The following is a 19,645-nucleotide window of genomic DNA, read 5'->3' on the forward strand; positions in this document are numbered from 1 at the left end:
AGAAACCCCCCACGTACCTGGGTAGGGCAAAAGAAAAAAGAATAAACAGAGACAAAAGAATAGGGACTGGACCTGCACCACTGGGAGGGAGCTGTGAAGGAGGGAAAGTTTCCACACACTAGGAAGCCCCCTGGCGGGTGGAGATGGCGTTGGGGTGGCAGGGGGCGAAGCTTCGGAGCCGTGGAGGAGAGCACAGCAACAGAGGTGCGGAGGGCAAAGTGGAGAGATTCCCACACAGAGGATCGGTGCCAACCAGCACTCACCAGCCCGAGAGGCTTGTCTGCTCACCCGCCGGGATGTGTGGGGGCTGGGAGCTGAGGCTCAGGCTTCGGAGGTAGGATCCCAGGGAGAGGACGGGTTGGCAGCATGAACACAGCCTGAAGGGGGCTAGTGCGCCACGGCTAGCCAAGAGGGAGTCCAGGAAAAGGTCTGGAGCTGCCTAAGAGGCAAGAGACCATTGTTTCAGGGTGCGTGAGGAGAGGGGATTCAGAGCACTGCCTAAACGAGCTCCAGAGATGGGCGCGAGCCGCGGCTCTCAGCTCAGACAACAGAGATGGGCACGAAATGCTAAGGCTCCTTCTGTAGCCACCAAGAAGCAGGTGTGCGAGCACAGGTCACTCTCCATACCTCCCCTTCCAGGAGCCTGTGCAGCCTGCCAGTGCCAGGGTCCTGTGATGCAGGGACAACTTCCCTGAGAGATTACACAGCGTGCCTCAGGCTGGTGCAATGTCACGCTGGTCTCTGCTGCTGCAGGCTCGCCTTGCATTCCGTATCCCTCCCTCCCCGCGGCCTGAGTGAGCCAGAGCCCCCGAATCAGCTGCTCTTTTAACCCTGTCCTGTCTGGGTGGGAAACAGATGTCATTAGGTGACCTACAGGCAGAGGCGGGGCCAAATCCAAAGCTGAACCCCAGGAGCTGTGCGAAAAAAGAAGAGAAAGGGAAATTTATCCCAGCCTCAGAAACAGCAGATTAAATCTTCCAATCAACTTGATGTACCCTGCATCTGTGGAATACCTGAATAGAAAATGAATCATCCCAAAATTGATGCGGTGGACTTTGGGAGCAACGATACATTTTTTTTTTCCATTTTCTCTTTTTGTGAGGGTGTATGTGTATGTTTCTATGTGTGATTTTGTCTCTATAGCTTTGCTTTTACCATTTGTCCTAGGGTTCTGTCTGTCCATTTTTTTTGTTATTTTTTTTTTAAGTATACTTTTTAGCACTTGTTATCATTGTTGGATTTGTTTTTTGGTTTGGTGCTACTTCTTTCCTTCTATTTTTTTTCTTTTTCAATTTTTTATTACTTTTTAATTTTTTTATTTTTAATAATTATTTTTTATTTTAATAATTTTATTTTTTCTTTCTTTCTTTCTTTTTTTCTACATTTTCTTCTGAGCCGTGTTGCTGACAGGGTCTTGGTGATCTGGCTGGGTGTCAGGCTAGTGCCTCTGAGGTGTGAGAGCCAAGTTCAGGACACTGATCCGCCAGAGACCTCCCAGCTCCACATAATATCAAACAGTGAAAGCTCTACTAGAGGTCTCCATCTCAGCGCTAAGACCCAGATCCACTCAATGACCAGCAAGCTACAGTGCTGGACGCCCTATTGCCAAACAGCTAGCAAGACAGGAAGACAACTCCATGCATTAGCAGAGACCCTGCCTAAAATAATAATAAGGCCATCATAATAAGGTCACAGACACCCCAAAACACACCACCGGATGCGGTTCTGCCCACCAGAAACAAAAGATCCAGCCTTATCCACCAGAACACAGGCACTAGTCCCCTCCACCAGGAAGCCTACACAACCCACTGAACCAGCCTTAGCCACTGGCAGCAGACGCCAAAAACAATGGGAAGTATGAACCTGCAGCTTGCAAAAAAGGAGACCCCAAACACAGTAAGTTAAGCAACATGAGAAGACACAGAAACACACAACAGATGAAGGAGCAAGGTAAAAACCCACAAGACCAAACAAATGAAGAGGAAATAGGCAGTCTACCTGAAAAAGAATTCAGAGTAATGATAGTAAAGATGATCCAAACTCTTGGAAATAGAATGGAGAAAATACAAGAAACGTTTAACAAGGACCTAGAAGAACTAAAGAGCAAACAAACAATGATGAGCAACACAATAAATTAAATTAAAAATTCTCTAGAAGGAATCAGTAGCAGAATAACTGAGGCAGAAGAATGGAGAAGTGACCTGGAAGATAATATAGTGGAAATAACTACTGCAGAACAGAATGAAGATAAAAGAATGAAAAGAAACGAGGATAGTCTCAGAGACCCCTGGGAAACATTAAACACACCAACATTCAAATTGTAGGGGTCCCAGAAGAAGAAGAGAAAAAGAAAGGGACTGAGAAAATATTTGAAGAGATTATAGTTGAAAACTTCCCTAATATGGGAAAGGAAATAGTTAATCAAGTCCAGGAAGCACAGAGAGTCCCATACAGGATAAATCCAAGGGGAAACATGCCAAGACACATATTAATCAAACTATGAAAAATTACATAAAAAGAAAAAATATTAAAGCAGCAAGGGAAAACCAACAAATAGCATGCAAGGGAATCCCCATAAGGTTAACAGCTGATCTTTCAGCAGAAACTCTGCAAGCCAGAAGGAAGTGGCAGCACATATTTAAAGTGATGAAAGGGAAAAACCTACAACCAAGATTACTCTACCCAGCAAGGATCTCACTCCGTTTCGAAGGAGAAATTAAAACCTTTTCAGACAGGGAAAAGCTAAGAGAATTCAGCACCACCAAACCAGCTTTAAAACAAATGCTAAAGGAGCTTTTCTAGGCAGGAAACACAAGACAAGGAAAAGACCTACAATAACAAACCCAAAACAATTGAGAAATGCTAATAGGAACAAATATATCGATAACTACCTTAAATGTAAATGCATTAAATGCTCCAACCAAAAGACAGACTGGCTGAATGGATACAAAAACAAGACCTGCATATATGCTGTCTACAAGAGACCCACTTCAGACCTAGGGACACATACAGACTGAAAATGAGGGGATGGAAAAAGATATTCTATGTAAATAGAAATCAAAATAAAGCTGGAGTAGCAAAGTGGTGTCCTTTAGCTCTTGAATTTCTCAGGACTCATTTCTTGAAACCCTTCACCCCCTCCCCACCTTTTCTGCCATATCCACAACCTCTTTCATGATTTCCTTGATTGGCTCTGTTATAAATTCTGTGAAGTCATGCAAAACTTCTGAACACAGTTTTCTCCAGCAGGAATTTATTGTTTTGGGCTTGATGGCTTTCACAGCTTTTTCTATAACAGTGACGGCATCTGCAATGGTGTAATCCTTCTAGACTTTCAGGATGTCCTCTCTTTTGGGGTTCTCTTCCATAGCATGGACAGTCCTTTCCATAGAGTACAGTGTGCAATGAGCCTTAAAGATGCTAATGACCCCCTGATCCAGAGGCTAAATTAGAGACATGTTTCAGGTTAAGTAGACCACTTCGACACATTCAGTGTTGAACTCATTGGGTTCTGGGTGGCCAGGGACATTGTCCAATATAAAAAGAACTGTAAAAGGCAGTCTCTTACTGGAAAAGTACTTCTTGAAGTCAGGGACAAAGCATAGATAGAACCAAACCAGAGAAAGTGTTCTCATTGTCCAGGCCTTGGTGTTGTACAACCAAAAGACTGGCAGCTGGTTTTGATCTTTTTCCTTCAAGGCTCAGGGGTTAACAGCTTTAGAGATAAGAACATTGATGATCATAAATTTGACTGCATTTGCATAAAGCATTAGAGTTAGCCTACCCCTCCTGCCTTAAATCCTGGTCCTTGCTTCTCTTCCTTACTAATAAATGTCCTTTGTGGCATTTTTTTTCCCCCCTGAAGAGGGAACTTTCATCTACATTAAAAACCTGTTTCAGCAGATATCTTTTCTCCTCAGTGATTTTCTTAATGGAATCTGGGAACTAGTCCGATGCCTCTTGGTTGGCAGAAGCTGCTAATCTTACTATCTTGACTTTTTTTTTTAGGCCAAACCTCTTTCTAAAATTCTCAAACCATTCTTTGCTGTCATTAAATTCTTTAGCTTTAAATTCTTCACCTTCCTTTTACTTTATGTTGTCATATAATGACTTTGCTTTTTCTCAAATCATATTAGAGTCTCTAGCAACCCTGCACCCACATAAAAGCTGCATTTTCAATATGAGATAAAAAGGTATGTTGTAAAAAGTGCAGGGTTTTTGCATCTGCTGTTGCAGCTGCAGTGAAGACTTCATGAATTTCCTTTCTTTTTTCCACAATGATCCTTATCCTGGATTAATTTGTCTTGAAATGGTGGGCAAACACAGGCAGCCGCAGACCTCAGTCTAATGGTACATAATAAGCAATTCAAGTTTTTCTTGTTGTGTCATGGCTTTTCTGTTTCTTGGGAGCACTTCCAACATCACTAGTGACACTTTGCATGGGTCCTGTGGTGTTATTCAAGGCTTATGGTATTGCACTAAACACAATGAAAAGTACACGAGAACTGTGAGAGATCACATTTTACTGCAATACACAATTCACTGGAGAGATGAATTGCTCATACAGAGATGATTAGTGTCACACGGCATTTTAAACCAATACTCACAACACTTGAGCCCACTGCAATAGCAACAGGAGGTGGCTACAAATTGTTACAGTTATACAGTGTGTACTACAGTTAATGTTATGCAGTGATAATTTAATACTGCATCTTTACATTGGTTTACTTTTCTCTTGACTATAAATGGTGCCATGTATGGTGTTTAAGCATTTTTGTGCAAAAGTTTTGATAAATTTTAACTTTTTCTAATAGATTTGTGTATACCTTATGGTAGTAAATGATAAAATAGACTAGTATCTACTTAATGTTTTATGCATTTATGACATAACTAAATTTTTCTTAATTTTTTCAATATTTCTAGGCTAGGCAGTTCATCTGTTGAGTTTTTTCAAATTGTTGCAAGTCTCCAGTTTTTAAAAAATATATTAATTGAAAAAATTCCACATATAAGTAGACCCACACAGTTCAAACATGTGTTGTTCAAGGGTCAGCTATAGTTTCTTTTACATTTTTAATTTTTAAAAATGTTTTACAACTTTATTGAGGGGTATATAAGTATATATGGATACACGTATACTTTTAATATGTATAATTTATTGAGTTTGACCTACTTATACACCAGTGAAACCAACACCATAGTCAAGTAAATGGGCACAGAAATTGTACTCCCAAAATTCCCTTGTGGCTCTTTGAATTTCCTCTCGCCTCTTCATTTCTGGCAATAAAATTAAACTACATTCTGTCACCATATAGTAGCTTGCATTGTCTAGAAATTTATTTGGAAATTGACTTATAAAGGCTATACTCTTTTGTTCTGGCTTCCTTCTCCCAGCATGTTTGTGTATCACTAGTTTATTCCTTTCTATTGCTGAGTAGTTATCCGCTGTATGGATTTGACACATATTATTTATTCATTTCCCTGTTGGTGGATATTGGGTTGTTTCTGGTGTTTGGAGATTATCGAAAAAAAGTGCTATGAGCATTTTTGTGCAAACCTTTATGTGAAAATATATTTGCATTTTTCTTGGATAGCAGCCAAAGAATTGAATAACTTCATCATATGGTATTTTATGTTTAAGAAACTCCAAAAGTGTTTTAAATTGTGTTTCCTATTTTGTATTACCAACAGAGTATTTTTAATTTATTTTTATTGTTTATTTATTTATTTTTACTTTTTGGCCGCGCTGCGTGGCATGTGGCATCTTCGTTGCCCGACTAGGGATCGAACCCGTGCCCCCAGCAGTTCGGAGCACGGAGTCTTAACCACTGAACCGACCAGGAAGTCCCCCAATAGAGTATTTTTTATACCAACAAGTATAAGTGGTTCATTTGTTGCTTATCCTCACCAGACTTGGTAAAGTCAGTCTTTTTAATTGTAGCCGTTCTGGTTGGTAAGTAGTGATATATCATTGTGATTTTAACTTTCATTTGCCTAATGTAAATGATGCTGAGAACATTTTCATGCCTTTTTTGCCCTCTGTATATTTTTTTAATTTTATTTTTTATTGAGGTATAATTGATATATAAGGTTATATTTAGTGTCAGGTGTACACATGATAATTTGATATTTGTATATATTACAAAATGACCACCACAATAAGTCTAGTTAAGATCCATCACTATACAAAAAAATTTTTTTTCTTGTGTTGAGAATGTTTAAGATTTACTTACTTAGCAACTTTCAAATATACAATATAGAATTATTAACTAGAGTCACCATGCTGTACATTACATCCCATGACATTTACTTTATAGTTGGAAGTTTGTACCTTTTGATCCCCTTTACCCATTTTGCCCACCTCTCCTCTCAACCCCTCTGGCAACCTCCAATCTGTTCTTTGTATCTATGAGCTCAGTTTTTTGTTTTTGTTTTTAGATTTTGCATGCAAGTAAGGTTAAATGCTGTTTGTCTTTCTCTGTCTGAATTATTTAACATAGCATAATGCCCTCAAGGAGGTTCATCCATGTGATCTCATATGAAAAGATTTCCTTCTTCTTTCATGGCTTAATTTTATATATATATATATATATATATATATATATATATATATATGTATTCCTACCATACATATATATGTAATCCTACTATATATATATGTATTCCTACCATACATATATATGTAATCCTACTATATATATATACATATATATATGTATTCCTACCATACATATAGATGTAATCCTACTATATATATATACATATATATATGTATTCCTACCATACATATAGATGTAATCCTACTATATATACATACATATATATATATATATATATATATATATATATATAGTATATAAAATGCTGCAATGAACTTAGGGGTACATCTATTTTTCCAAGTTAGTGTTTTTGTTTTCATCATATTAATATCCAGAAATGGAACTTCTGGATTATATGATAGTTCTATTTTTAATATTTTGAGGAACCTCTCTCCTATTCTCCATAGTGGCTGCATCAATTTACATTCTCACCAACAGTGCACAACGGCTCCCTTTTCCCCACATCTTGCCAAGACTTCTTATTTCTTGGTTTTTTTTTTGATAATAACCATTCTGACTGGTGAAAGGTAATATCTCATTGTGGTTTTGTTTTTGTTTTTTTGCGGTACGCGGGCTTCTCATTGCTGTGGCCTCTCCCGTTGCGGAGCACAGGCTCTGGATGCGCAGGCTCAGCGGCCATGGCTCACGGGCCCAGCCGCTCCGTGGCATGTGGGATCTTCCCGGACCGGGGCACGAACCCGTGTCCCTTGCATCGGCAGGCGGACTCTCAACCACTGCACCACCAGGGAAGCCCTCTCATTGTGGTTTTGACTTGCATTATCTTGACTATTAGTGACGTTTAGCATCTTTTTATGCACCTGTTGTCCATCTGTATGTCTTCTTTTGAAAAGTGTCTATTAAGATCCTCTGCCCAATTTTTAATCAGATTGTTTGCTTTTTTTGTTATTGCCATTTAGTTCTTAATTTCATTTTTTATGTCTTTCATTTGTAGAAGCTTATTTGATTTAAAAAAACAAACAAACAAACTTGGGATTCCCTGGTGGCACAGTGGTTGAGAGTCCACCTGATGATGCAGGGGATGCGTGTTCGTGCCTCTGTCTGGGAAGATCCCACATGCTGCGGAGTGGCTGGGCCCGTGAGCCATGGCCGCTGAGCCTGCGCGTCCGGAGCCTGTGCTCCGCAACGGGAGAGGCCACAACAGTGAGAGGCCCACATACCGCAAAAAAAAAAAAACAACCCAAAAACTTGTAGTTGATAACTTTGAGTAGATGCCAGCTTTTAAATTCATGATTTTGTTCTCTCATTATATTTCCTTAAACATAATAAATATTTTTATTTTCATTTATGTTCCAATAATTCTAGTATTTAAAATCTGTATGCACATGATTCTGGCTTTTGTTTGTTTTTTATTTGTTTCTAGTTAGTAAGTGCTTCACTAACCTTTAGGGCATGTTAAACATAGATAGAATAAATGTGTTAAACTAAAAGGATGAAACAAACAAATCAGTGTTACACATAGATAGAAAGAGACAGAAAGCAAAATAAACCTTAAATATTTATAAAGCATGGATCAGCCCTATCGACCTCAAAATGACACCCACTGGGGAAAAAAAATCAAATTTTTTGTTTGCCTTATTTTTAATTTACAAAAGTAGCCTCAATTTGGGCCTGAATCCCAGCCTTTCTTGTAGATATTAAATCTCAAGGAAAACTTAATTTATATACTTCCTTGTTTATACAGAGCCAAAACTAAGTCAATTATTCTTTCCCCATCTCTCTTTGGACAGGAGATTTCTTTCCTGTTTAAACTTTATATGAGATTGCAGACTTAATTGCTTCCCAGATTTATGCAACTCTCCATCTTTTGTAAATCTATTATTTCATCTCTTGACCACTGTGTGTAACTTTTTAAACCAGAGCACCTGGTTACCCCAAAAGGGAATATGACAACAGAAAACCTTAATTTTAGCACTTGCTTTTGCCTGAGGATGAGTGTATGCTTTTTATCTTCTATAATTTTTATTGTTTTAGCAAAGATTATATTATTTACGTGTCATTTTTCTAATATTTTGTAACAAAGTTTCAGAAAATCTGAAATAAAGAGGCAATATTTATTTTATATTCTGAGCTATCATCCACATTTTGAGGACTATTTCTAAATCCCACTTTTCGGGAAACTTTCCCATTGGACACTTCTCTCTGCCAATTTTTTTGAATTTTTATGTATTTAAAGACAAGATCACTAAAGATAGACATATTTCTAAGTTTTCACAGAGAAAACTAAATAATTATAGTAACTCACAGTTCTTTGGTAAAATACTTATTGAATATTGTGATATATATATATATATATATGTCAGTTAATAAGGACAAATAAAATTTACACTTCAAGAGAATCAAGTCATTTGTGTGTGTGTGTGTGGAATGAGAATAAGGTTTGTTCAAAATGATGTCATTCAATATTTTTTTTTATTGAGTCCTAGCAATATTTTTATAACCCTGCTTTCAATTATGTAAATGAATTAAAGAAAAATAAAAAATAGAAAAATGTAGCAAAGTTGTTTTATAAAAATTGAAAAATGATGATTAATTATGTTGGAAGAAAATTCAAAAAGTGGTCTGAGGAGGGCCTACATATTCCCTTTTGTTAGAGTTTGGAGTGTGCTAAATACATCATTCAATATTTATTTGTATTGTGTCTTCAATATGCTCTTAATTACTCTAATTTATTTGTTTCTATAAAAATCCACTTAAAATTTTGCATGAAAATAATAATAATTGTTATTATTTTCAGTTCACAGATAAGGAAACTAACATTTACAAAAGGTGCATGACATGTAAGAAGTATCAGAATGAAGATTGAAACCTGAGTCTTTAAATTTAACTTTTCACGATGTATTGTATTATTGGTTTAAAACTCCAGGGAAATAGTTGAATCTCCATAAACTTCTTAAATTACTCTTCTGTCTTTCAAAGGATGGCATAGTTTGAAAATACAGGTCTCACCAATTCTCTCTCTTTAGCAATTTTAAGGTTTGGTAGGGGAAGTTTGGACAGATGCCAAATAAAACTTGCTTTGGTAAACAGTATCTGATGAGTATGATATAACAATTCAAAAAGAATTGCAAATACACATACGAAAATAGGGAGACTAGACACTCACAGTTGTGTTGCTGATGCCAGTGTTTCTGTCTAGCATGTAAATGAAGAGTCATGGCACTCATTTTGTGATTTTGTGTAATATGCATTCCTCATTCAGCACACACACATCCAAACTATAGATTTTCCAACCCGTCCATGTGGAAGTAACAAGCTCTTCATCATGGGATTGATCTCAGAATGCTTTTATAGGACATCTGTCTTTGTGAAAGATTCTGGGCAGATTTTTTTCACTGGTTTGAATGCCAATGATATGGATGTTTTCCAGTGGAGAAGAGGATCCAAGATTGTGGTTTGATCAGAGATAAAAAAAAAAAAATCAACAGTCTATCTCTGAATCAGCCAACAAGTTTCTCAGCTACAAGAGGAAAATTTGAAAAAGAATGATAGATAAGTCTGTTCATTACACCCACTGGATAATATTTCCATTACTCCTGTACCTGAGGTTCTGTTTAATATCTTTTGAGAATGAGATATTGTAGAAAGGAAGATATGACATAATTTATGTCATATCATGTCATGGCATCTAGCTGAGAGAACAGAGAGAAATACAGTTTAAATTTGGTAGCACAATAAGAATGTGAGGAAAGAGTGAGTATTGGGGAAACAGAAAATTAGTCTGCTGTGAAGGTTGTCATGCTCAAGTACATGTCTGTTCTGCAGAATCTGTGATTTGATGATCATTGATGATGTGGTTCTTCCTCTTACAAATGTCTCATAAAAGCTAAGCTGAAGAGAGGATATGAAGTGTCTTTAAGACTTTTGACAGAATATTCACTTAATATTTTCCATCAGGAAAAGAGAACAAATGATCTAATCTGTTTTTGATCCAGGTGATTATGTATTATTTCTGAACACATTTTCATAAAGTATAGCATACATATAGAAAAGTGCACATGTCAAACTTCAATGAATTTTATACAAACTTGAAGACACTCATATAACCAGCACCAATTCGAGAAGCAGAACACTCCTAGCATTCCAGGAGCCCCATAATGTTCCCTTCTGGTAACTGTTTTCCCCAAGAATTAGCAGTATCCTGATTTCTGATTTTCAAGTTTGCCTATTTGTGAACTGTGTATAAATGGAGTCATATAGCAGCATTTTGTTTTAGTCTGATTCTTTTCACTCAGTATCATTTTTATGTTTTAGGTCATTCATACTTATTGGTTTATGATATTCGTTGTAGGAATTTTTGCTAACCAGGTATTTGTTAGAGAATGACTTTTCAGTCATTTATTCACGTACTTATTTGATATTTAGTTATTGAGAGCAAAGTTGGTTGGTCAGAGGACAACATATAGCAAAGAAAGAAATTATGGTCATTCCTTCAGGGAGATTTCAAGCTACAAGCTGGAGAATTAGTAATAAGTTTAAAAACTCTAATAAATAATTTCAAAATATGCGAATGCTATGAAAGAAAGGAACAGAGTAAAATGTTTTTAAAAGGTAGATCCTTACTTAAATATTGTGTTAAAGATTGAAAGCATTTATCATGAGCAATACTTAGATAAATATCTGTAGGCTTTAAAGCAATGGAAGCCAACTATTTTTTCCATACTTACTTTTTAAATGACCAGAAAACTGAAAGCTAATGGTGCCCCATGCATCCTTAACACTGAGCAGAAAAGTCCTTGGTGTCAGTCATTGGATCAAGACTTGACAAGCTTTCTGACTGATTTACAAAATGTTTTATGGAATATTACATAATAACCTCTTTTCATTTCAAAACATTTGTTACCAATAAATTTGGCATTTTAAGAAATCAGATACATGACATTTTTGTCCCCCCAAAATATTTCTTTCCTATCTTTAATTCCCTCCAAACTTTCCCTCCACATTCATATTTTTCCTGTTTTTGCTATGAAAATGATCTTTTTTTTCTTTTTTTTTTTTTTGTTTTTTTGCGGTACGCGGGCCTCTCACTGCTGTGGCCTCTCCCGTTGCGGAGCACAGGCTCCAGACGTGCAGGCTTAGCGGCCCCGGCCCACGGGCCCAGTCGCTCCGCGGTATGCGGGATCCTCCCGGACCGGGGCACGAACCCGTGTCTGCTACATCGGCAGGCGGACTCTCAACCACTGCGCCACCAGCGAAGCCTGAAAATAATCTTTTGACTAGAGCACTTAAGAGCAATAAGGATTCAATCATGTGGGTAGCCCCATGCAGCATGCACGTCTATATATTAACTCTTCATGATTTCATTTTACTCTCTGGCCCTTAGTCTTCCTTGAATCTAATTTTTAGCTTCATTTTTTATATTTGAAAATAAATTTATTTTTAAGTCTATCTGGTATATATTTTGTAACAAGACCATGAATATATACACATACATAACATATGTAATATATATATACAGTCAGCCCCTCATACCTGCAGATGCAGAACCCATGGATATGGTGGATGACTATACTAGGTCATTTATATAAGGAAACTGAGCATCCATGGATTTCCATATCCTCAGGGCATCCTGGAAGCAAAACCCCATATACCCCCCATAGCAAGGGACAACTGTATTTATATAATTCTATATATATAACAATTATATACATTTAACAATCGTCCTAAATTTGCATAGCATTTTAATGTCCAAAAAGGTCACTACTAACAAATGAGCATTTATTAATTAAAACTTGCATTTCTCATCATATTAACTCTGTAAGGTAAATGGAGACATTATTGTTTCTTTTTTTATAGTGCAGAAATCTGAAGGTTAACTTATCAAAGTTACATGGCTAGTTAATAGCAGATGTGCTATTTGAATTCAGAGCTTTAAAGTCAAATTGAGTGTCCATTCCAATACCCAAGGAACAAAGTAGGAGTGCAAGGAATGTTGTACAGGAAAGAACAGGAAAGAAATGTTGTACAGGAACAGGAAAGAAAAATGAGGTAAGAAATTCCAAATTTTAATTTCACCTAGATTCCACTTATACTGGTGGCCCGTAAGACTCTAGAGGAACATTTTCCAACCGTGTTTCAGTTGTCTGAAATATTAATAGAAATAGAAAATAAATACAGCACTAACAAAAATACAATTTGACCAGCACTAAAATAATCAAATTTAAGCAGATTTCTTTGCTATCAAACATTTGTTTGCCTTTAATATGGTAATGTAGAGGGAAGATAGCTGACCATGGAATCCTTTTGCTTTTTCCTGTGAGACATTTCTTATTGTCTCACAAAACACACCTAAGGAAATGCATTAAGAAATTATCAAAAATCAGCCCACACACAGATTTACACAGGAAAAATTAAGAAAACTACATGTGTAATTTTATCCCAAACCGAATTCTACACTATGACCAGAATAGTTTATTACTTAGTGTTCTAATTATAAGGACTATGTACCCATATTCACAGACAGAAAATCCATTCTATAACCTTACCCTCCATCAAAACTGGGCCACAGATTTTAAAGAAGGGAACTACATAATGGGCTGTTTCCTGAACTTTCAGTCTCCGTGTGATTAATGCTCGACAAGAAATTGTTATTAGACTACATACAGACATGTTTAGGAAAGTAAAATAAGATCTATTATGAAAAAAAAAAAACCCAAAGACTTATTTTTGAATAGCCTTTCAATGTGGTCTTCTCCTTTAGGAGCAAGAGTTCTAAAAACTGGAAAAAGGGGTCATGATCCATGAAGAAACTTGACACTTTAGTTTAACCCAAGTCAGCCCAAATGGGCCAATAATCAGATTCTTTTTGATCCCAGATGATTAACTAGGTAAAGTTGCTCAGGAAAACATGGGAGCTATGCTCTGACCTCTCTTTTGTTTCACTAACTATTGTTTGAAGACAGCATACCGTTTGGATTTCTTTCTTTTTTTTTTTTTTTTACATCTTTATTGGAGTATAATTGCTTTACAATGGTGTGTTAGTTTCTGCTTTATAACAAAGTGAATCAGTTATACATATACATATGTTCCCATATCTCTTCCCTCTTGTGTCTCCCTCCCTCACAACCTCCCTATCCCACCCCTCCAGGCAGTCACAAAGCACCGAGCTGATCCCCCTGTGCTATGCGGCTGCTTCCCACTAGCTATCTACCTTACGTTTGGTAGTGTATATATGTCCATGCCTCCCTCTCACTTTGTCACAGCTTACCCTTCCCCCTCCCCATATCCTCAAGTCCATTCTCTAGTAGGTCTGTGTCTTTATTCCTGTCTTACCCCAAGGTTCTTCATGACATTTTTTTTCTTAAATTCCATATATATGTGTTAGCATACGGTATTTGTCTTTTTCTTTCTGACTTACTTCACTCTGTATGACAGACTCTAGGTCTATCCACCTCATTACAAATAGCTCAATTTCGTTTCTTTTTATGGCTGAGTAATATTCCATTGTATATATGTGCCACATCTTCTTTATCCATTCATCCGATGATGGACACTTAGGTTGTTTCCATCTCCGGGCTACTGTAAATAGAGCTGCAATGAACATTTTGGTACATGACTCTTTTTGAATTATGGTTTTCTCAGGGTATATACCCAGTAGTAGGATTGCTGGGTCATATGGTAGTTCTGTTTGTAGTTTTTTAAGGAACCTCCACAGTGGTTGTATAGTTCTCCACAGTGGTTGTATCAATTTACATTTCCACCAGCAGTGCAAAAGGGTTCCCTTTTCTCCACACCCTCTCCAGGATTTATTGTTTCTAGATTTTTTGATGATGGCCATTCTGACTGATGTGAGATGATATCTCATTGTAGTTTTGATTTGCATTTCTCTAATGATTAATGATGTTGAGCATTCTTTCATGTGTTTGTTAGCAGGCTGTATACCTTCTTTGGAGAAATATCTATTTAGGTCTTCTGCCCATTTTTGGATTGGTTTGTTTGTTTTTTTGTTATTGAGCTGCATGAGCTGCTTGTAAATTTTGGAAATTAATCCTTTCTCAGTTGCATCATTTGCAAATATTTTCTCCCATTCTGAGGGTTGTCTTTCAGTCTTGTTTATGGTTTCCTTTGCTGTGCAAAGGCTTTGAAGATTCATTAGGTCCCATTTGTTTATTTTTGTTTTTACTTCCATTTCTCTAGGAGGTGGGTCAAAAAGGATCTTGCTGTGATTTATGTCATAGAGTGTTCTGCCTGTTTTCCTCTAAGAGTTTGATAGTTTCTGGCCTTACATTTATGTCTTTAATCCATTTTGAGCTTATTTTTGTATATGGTGTTAGGGAGTGATCTAATCTCATACTTTTGCATGTACCTGTCCAGTTTTCCCAGCACTACTTATTGAAGAGGCTGTCCTTTCTCCACTGTACATTCCTGCCTCCTTTATCAAAGATAAGGTGACCATATGTGCGTGGGTTTATCTCTGGGCTTTCTATACTGTTCCATTGATCTATCTTTCTGTTTTTGTGCCAGTACCATACTGTCTTGATTACTGTAGCTTTGTAGTATAGTCTGAAGTCAGGGAGCCTGATTTCTCTACCTCCGTTTTTCGTTCTCAAGCTTGCTTTGGCTATTCGGGTTCTTTTGTGTTTCCATACAAATTGTGAAAGTTTTTGTTCTAGTTCTGTGAAAAATGCCAGTGGTAGTTTGACAGGGATTGCATTGAATCTGTAGATTGCTTTGGGTAGTAGAGTCATTTTCACAATGTTGATTCTTCCAATCCAAGAACATGGTATATCTCTCCATCTATTTGTATCATCTTTAATTGCTTTCATCAGTGTCTTATAATTTTCTGCATACAGGTCTTTTGTCTCCTTAGGTAGGTTTATTCCTAGGTATTTTATTCTTTTTGTTTCAGTGGTAAATGGGAGTGCTTTCTTGATTTCACTTTCAGATTTTTCATCATTAGTGTATAGGAATGCCAGACATTTCTCTGCATTAATTTTGTATCCTGCTACTTTACCAAATTCATTGATTAGCTCCAGTAGTTTTCTGGTAGCATCTTTAGGATTCTCTGTGTAGAGTATCATGTCATCTGCAAACTGTGACAGCTTTACTTCTTCTTTTCCGACCTGGATTCCTTTATTTCCTTTTCTTCTCTGATTGCTGTGGCTAAAACTTCCAAAACTATGTTGAATAAGAGTGGTGAGAGTGGGCACCCTTGTCTTGTTCCTGATCTTAGTGGAAATGGTTTCAGTTTTTCACCATTGAGGTAGATGTTGGCTGTGGGTTTGTCATATATGGCCTTTATTATGTTGAGGAAAGTTCCCTCTATGCCCACCTTCTGGAAAGTTTTTATCATAAATGGGTGTTGAATTTTGTCAAAAGTTTTCTCTGCATCTATTGAGATGATCATATGGTTTTTCTCCTTCAGTTTGTTAATATGGTGTATCATGTTAATTGATTTGTGTATATTGAAGAATCCTTGCATTCCTGGGATAAACCCCACTTGATCATGGTGTATGATCCTTTTAATGTCCTGTTAGATTCTGTTTGCTAGTATTTTGTTGAGGATTTTTGCATCTATGTTCATCAGTGATATTGGCCTGTAGTTTTCTTTCCTTGTGACATCCTTATCTGGTTTTGGTATCAGGGTGATGGTGGCCTCGTAGAATGAGTTTGGGAGTGTTCCTCCCTCTGCTATATTTTGGAAGAGTTTGAGAAGGATAGGTGTTAACTCTTCTCTAAATGTTTGACAGAATTCGCCTGTGAAGCCATCTGGTCCTGGGCTTTTGTTTGTTGGAAGATTTAAAATCACAGTTTCGATTTCAGTGCTTGTGATTGGTCTGTTCATATTTTCTATTTCTTCCTGATTAAGTCTTGGCAGGTTGTGCATTTCTAAGAATTTGTCCATTTCTTCCAGGTTGTCCATTTTATTGGCATAGAGTTGCTTGTAGTAATCTCTCATGATCCTTTGTATTTATGCAGTGTCAGTTGTTACTTCTCCTTTTTCATTTCTAATTCTATTGACTTGAGTCTTCTCCCTTTTTTTCTTGATGAGTCTGGCTAATGGTTTATCAATTTTGTTTATCTTCTCAGAGAACAAGCTTTTAGTTCTATTGATCTTTGCTATTGTTTCCTTCATTTCTTTTTCATTTATTTCTGATCTGATTTTTATGATTTCTTTCCTTCTGCTTACTTTGGGGGTTTTTTGTTCTTCTTTCTCTAATTGCTTTAGGTGCAAGGTTAGGTTGTTTATTCGAGATGTTTCCTGTTTCTTAAGGTAGGATTGTATTGCTATAAACTTCCCTCTTAGAACTGCTTTTGTTGCATCCCATTGATTTTGGGTCGTTGTGTCTCCATTGTCATTTGTTTCTAGGTATTTTTTTATTTCCTCTTTGATTTCTTCAGTGATCTCTTCATTATTAAGTAGTGTATTGTTTAGCCTCCATGTGTTTGTATTTTTTACCGATCTTTTCCTGTAATTGATATCTAGTCTCATAGCATTGTTGTCGGAAAACATACTTGAAACAATTTCAATTTTCTTAAATATACCAAGGCTTGACTTGTGACCCAAGATATGATCTATCCTGGAGAATGTTGCATGAGCACTGGAGAAAAATGTGTATTCTGTTGTTTTTGGATAGAATGTCCTATAAATATCAATTAAGTCCATCTTGTTTAATGTATCATTTAAAGCTTGTGTCTCCTTATTTATTTTCATTTTGGATGATCTGTCCATGGGTGAAAGTGGGGTGTTAAAGTCCCCTACTATGAATGTGTTACTGTTGATTTCCCCTTTTATGGCTGTTAGTATTTGCCTTATGTATTGAGGTGCTCCTAAGTTGGGTGCATAAATATTTACAATTGTTATATCTTCTTCTTGGATCAATCCCTTGATCATTATGTAGTGTCCTTCTTTGTCTCTTCTAGTAGTCTTTATTTTAAAGTCTATTTTGTCTGATATGAGAATTGCCACTCCAGCTTTCTTTTGGTTTCCATTTGCATGAAATATCTTTTTCCATCCCCTCACTTTCAGTCTGTATGTATCCCTAGGTCTGAAGTGGGTCTCTTGTAGACAGCAAATATATTAGTCTTGTTTTTGTATCCATTCAGCCAATCTGTGTCTTTTGGTTGGAGCATTTAGTCTATTTACATTTAAGGTAATTATCGATATGTATGTTCCTATTCCCATTTTCTTAATTGTTTTGGGTTCATTACTGTAGGTCTTTTCCTTCTCTTGTGTTTCCTGCCTAGAGAAATTCCTTTAGCATTTGCTGTAAAGCTGGATTGGTGGTGCTGAACTCTCTCAGCTTTTGCTTGTCTGTAAAGGTTTTAATTTCTCCATCAAATCTGAATGAGATCCTTGCTGGGTAGAGTAATCTTGGTTGCAGGTTTTTCTCCTTCATCACTTTAAATATGTCCTGCCAGTCCCTTCTGGCTTGCAGAGTTTCTGCTGAAAGATCAGCTATTAACCTTTCGGGGATTCCCTTGCGTGCTATTTGTTGTTTTTCCCTTGCTGCTTTTAATATGGTTTCTTTGTATTTAATTTTTGACAGTTTGATTAATATGTGTCTTGGCATATTTCTCCTTGGATTTATCCTGTATGGGACTCCCTGTGCTTCCTGGACTTGATTAACTATTTCCTTTCCCATATTAGGGAAGTTTTCAACTGTAATCTCTTCAAATATTTTCTCAGTCCCTTTCCTTTTCTCTTCTTCTTCTAGGTCCACTATAATTCAAATGTTGGTGTGTCTAATGTTGTCCCAGAGGTCTCTGAGACTGTCCTCAGTTCTTTTCATTCTTTTTTCTTTATTCTGCTCTGCAGTAGTTATTTCCACGATTTTATCTTCCAGGTCACTTATCCTTTCTTCTGCCTCAGTTATTCTGCTATTGATCATATCTAGAGTATTTTTAATTTCATTTATTGTGTTGTTCATCATTGTTTGTTTCATCTTTAGTTCTTCTAGGTCCTTGTTAAATGTTTCTTGCATTTTGTCTATTCTATTTCCAAGATTTTGGATCATCTTTACTATCATTATTTTGAATTCTTTTTCAGGTAGACTGACTATTTCCTCTTCATTTGTTAGGTCTGGTGGGTTTTTATCTTGCTCCTTCATCTGTGATGTGTTTTTCTGTCTTCCCATTTTGCTTATCTTACTGTGTTTGGGGTCTCCTTTTTGCAGGCTGCAGTTTCGTAGTTCCCATTGTTTTGGTGTCTTTCCCCAGTGGCTAAGGTTGGTTCAGTGGGTTGTGTAGGCTTCCTGGTGGTGGGGACTAGTTCCTGTGTTCTGGTGGATGAGGCTGGATCTTGTCTTTCTGGTGGGCAGGTCCACGACTGGTGGTGTGTTTTGGGGTGTCTGTGGACTTATGATTTTAGGCAGCCTCTGTGCTAATGGGTGGGGTTGTTTTCCTGTCTTGCTAGTTGTTTGGCATAAGTTTTCCAGCACTGTAGCTTGCTGGTCGTTGAGTGAAGCTGGGTGATGGTGTTGAGATGGAGATCTCTGGGAGATTTTCACCATTTGATATTATGTGGAGCTGGGATGTCTCTTGTGGATCAGTGTCCTGAAGTTGGCTCTCCCACCTCAGAGGCACAGCACTGACTCCTGGCTGCTGCACCAAGAGCCTGTCATCCACACGGCTCACAATAAAAGGGAGAAAAAGTGTAAAGAAAGAATTAGTAGAAGTAGAAGGAGAGAACGAAAGAAAGAAAGATAGAGAGAAAGGAGGGAGGGAGGAATGAAGGAGGGAAGGAAGGAAAAAAGAAAGGAGATAAAGTAAAATAAAGTAAGATAAAATATAATAAAGTTATTAAAATAAAATAATTATTAAGAGAAAAAATTAAAAAAACAAAAATAAAACGGACAGATAGAACCCTAGGACAAATGGTGGAAGCAAAGCTATACAGACCAAATCTCACACAGAAGCATACACATACACACTCACAAAAAGAGGAAAAGGGGAAAAAATCATAAATCTTGCTCTCAAAGTCCACCTCCTTAATTTGGGATGATTGGTTGTGTATTCATGTATTCCACAGATGCAGGGTACATCAAGTTAATTGTCGAGCTTTAATTCGCTGCTTCTGAAGCTGCTGG

The sequence above is a fragment of the Lagenorhynchus albirostris genome, chromosome 9 (genome assembly GCF_949774975.1).
Source record: "Lagenorhynchus albirostris chromosome 9, mLagAlb1.1, whole genome shotgun sequence".
NCBI classification, from domain to species: domain Eukaryota; kingdom Metazoa; phylum Chordata; class Mammalia; order Artiodactyla; family Delphinidae; genus Lagenorhynchus; species Lagenorhynchus albirostris.